Here is a 3,585-nt window from a genome sequence, read left to right on the forward strand (position 1 = left end):
GAATGCTCAACTAGATGTCTGTACCAACTTGATCTTTCTACTATTCTTCTATCAGAGACCATAGAAAATTGTTATGTTAACATCAATGACAAACTCAGTCATGAATGTAATATATCATCACAGTAACATATCTACAATACTTCCCCATAGGTATATCATTGGCATTCATGCTTGCAAAATATCCCCCTTTGGCATTGATGGAAATATAGATGAAAAAAATCTAGTTCCAAGAATACCAACAAAAGACTATTCATCTTTTCAAATCCTCTTCATCAATCATTCTACCCCATTGATATATCACAATGTGATTTTTTCCAAACTATCATTCCATGCTGATCTTATGCTGAACATTTTCATACTATTTTTCATGCCAAAATTCTTCCTCAACATAATGTTTTTCATGCAATATTCTCCCCCATTGACATCAATGTCATAGGTTTCAACAACCAACTTTAGTACATCAAACTTTGCAACAATTGATTCTTACTTAGCTCGAGTGATAAAAGACACTGTTTAAAATAACATCCAACAAAATTCCTAGATGAATTTGTCCATCACAAATACTCCCTCATATGGGAAGTGTCAATATTCAGTCTAGACAAAAATATTTCTTTGTTACACTGGACTTCTACTTTGATGTAAAAAGGGGCATAACCCCAAGAACACCTCACAAATACTCAAAAGTCTCTTTGGGAAGAGGCTTAGTGAATATATCTGCAATCTGCTTTTTAGTTCTCACATACTCTAATCTAATTTCCTTTTCTACAACTTTCTATCTCAACATATGATACTTAATAGTAATGTGCTTGGTCTTAAAATGCAATACTACATTCTTAGACATATTTACTGTGCCTATTTTGTCACAATGTATGACGATAGGTTCATTGATTTTCATCCTTATCTCCTTTAGTATCTACTTCATCTAAATGACTTGATTGCAATTATTTGCTACTGCAACATACTCTGCTTCTGCTATACTTTTTGATGTACAATCCTACTTCTTGCTTAACTAAGAAGCCGATCTTCCTCCAAGAAAAAGGCTCCACCAATGGTGCTCTTTCTATCAACCATATTTTCTATCCAATCTTGATATAGAGGATGCTACTTGTCTTATTGTAAAATTTGATGATGTATGGCTATAGTAGAAGAGATTATGTCATGTTAACTTTGATAACTTGGTTAGTATCAGTAACATGAAGAAAGTTAGAGGTTTTCCTAAGTTGAAGAAACCTCACAATACAATGTGCAAACAATGTCAATTAGGCAAAATGACAAAGTCAAGTTTTAAGAGAAAAATTTACACCTCTAAAGAAATACTAGAAATTGTTCATATTGACTTGTGTCAAACAATTAATGTGCAAAGATACAAAGGAGATAAGTACATTATGTTGTTTGTTGATGATTATTCTAGGATGATGACAGTTATGTTTCTGAAACAAAAATTTGATACTTTTCAAATATTCAAGTGGTACTTAGCAAGAGTTAAAAAGAAAATAGGTAAAAGTCTAAAGTGTCTAAGATCTAAAAGAGGAGGAGAATTCACATCAAATGAATTTGAAATATATAACAATGATAGAGGAATCAAAAGATAGACATCTACACTTAGAACCTCTCCACAAAATAGAATTGTTGAAAGAAGAAATAGGTCTATAATGGACTATGCTAGAACACTCATAATAGAGAAGAATGTTGCTTTGAAATACTGGAGATAAGCTATAAGTATAGCTATCTATACCTTGAACCACGTACAAGTCAAGAAAGGTACTCATTCAACACCTTTTGAATTATGGTATGGATACTCACCCAATGTAAAATATTTTAAGGTATTTGGTGTAACGCCCTGCTGGGGAACCCAAGAAAAATAAACCTAACATGTTACAATGTTTACTGAACTATTTTTTTTTTTGAAGTTTAAACAACATCAAGATAACATTAATGCGGAAGCAATATGATCATACACAACAAATACACATTTGCAATTACAGATATAGTTTCAATTCCTCAAGGATTCCTTTACGTTGAGTCACATTTAATAATTTTTAAATTAATTAGTTTAAGCTCCAAGTACAATGTCTCGTGATCATAAGGAAATGACAGATACATAATCACATAAGCAAATGCATATGTATAAACAATACAATAAAAGTACATCCAATCAATAACATCCACTGCACATGTCGCAGGGTATGTGAAAATAGATACAATACACCAGGATATATGATAACATATATACATCATCAGAAAAGAAGTCTTTGAGATAAGAAATAAGAATGATAAAGGTACATCTTCTGCAACGAACATCCAACAGCTGGCAATGTAAAGGGGAACCCAAATGGTAAGAAGGCACTACCTCCCGACCGCGTGGTTACCTAGTCAGGCTTCCACTCCCACCTTGCAGGGAAGATAATGAACGATCCACATACGACTAATCAAACATAAAACATTCCTAGGCAAGGTACCCCTAATAGCCAAAACTACCTCAAAGGTAACACATGCTACTCAAGAAGATAAAATAATCCAAAGAGAAAGAACACTCAATCCAATACCGACACCTCATAATCAAACATCAATCATAAACCAAGTATAAACCAAATACCAAAATCACAAGATAAAGTCAACAAAAGATAATCATCTCAAGTCAAAAGCCACATGTCAAAAGTACAACATCCATGAATCACCAATCATCATCAATGAAAGTAAATAACCATAATAAACACATCCGACAATAGATACACCACCAACAATTAAGTACACCACCAGAGGTACACAAATCTACAGAGATCTACAGAGGAGACTCAGGCTACATACTAGGGAGTGTCATCACATGGCTGCTTAAGTTACCCTGGACTGATATCCTAAGAGACCCCGGACCCTCAAGCGTTGAGTTACCCTGGACTGATTACTATGAACCTCGGACCCTCAACATCACACATATGGAAACTAGAAAGCCCTCTCAAGAAGACGAGGCACTCATCTCATTCCCATCCTTAGTCTATACAAGCACTCAAGGCATGGGTAAATCAAAAATCTCTAACTTATCTTTTTAGTGTGTTTTCCCCCCATAAATTTTAATTACTAGATTATCACTTATTACATAACTTGCATTAGGTTACCTTGGCACTGACCACTTTGGGTCCTGGACCCCTATGCAAGCCACTCCCAAGTCACGTACCTAGAAAACCTCTCCTAAGCACATAAAAACACAGTTGTGTCCCATACCACAACACCCATAAAGATCAAACTTGGTTCCTTAACAGGCAACCTGATAACAAGATGGTTCTCCCATCCAAGTACACATAATTTCTCCACAAGATAAACCTCATAAATATAATCTCCAATATAAATCACAAAACACATCATGACATCTAGCCACATAAAGGGTATTAAAGAAATCTGACAAAGCCTCTGGTGTACATCTTAGACTGGTCAAACTAGGTCAACTCCAAAATCCACAAGATAAATCCCCTTTCTTTTAAAATAACAATTACCAGTTCAGAAATTAATTAAATAATTAATAATAAAATTAATTAATTAATTAATATTTAACAAAACTATTTAGTAAAAATTATTAATAATTAATTAAAA

This window comes from Cupressus sempervirens, chromosome 5 (genome assembly GCF_028749045.1).
Source record: "Cupressus sempervirens isolate cs-2001-9-10 chromosome 5, ASM2874904v1, whole genome shotgun sequence".
NCBI classification, from domain to species: domain Eukaryota; kingdom Viridiplantae; phylum Streptophyta; class Pinopsida; order Cupressales; family Cupressaceae; genus Cupressus; species Cupressus sempervirens.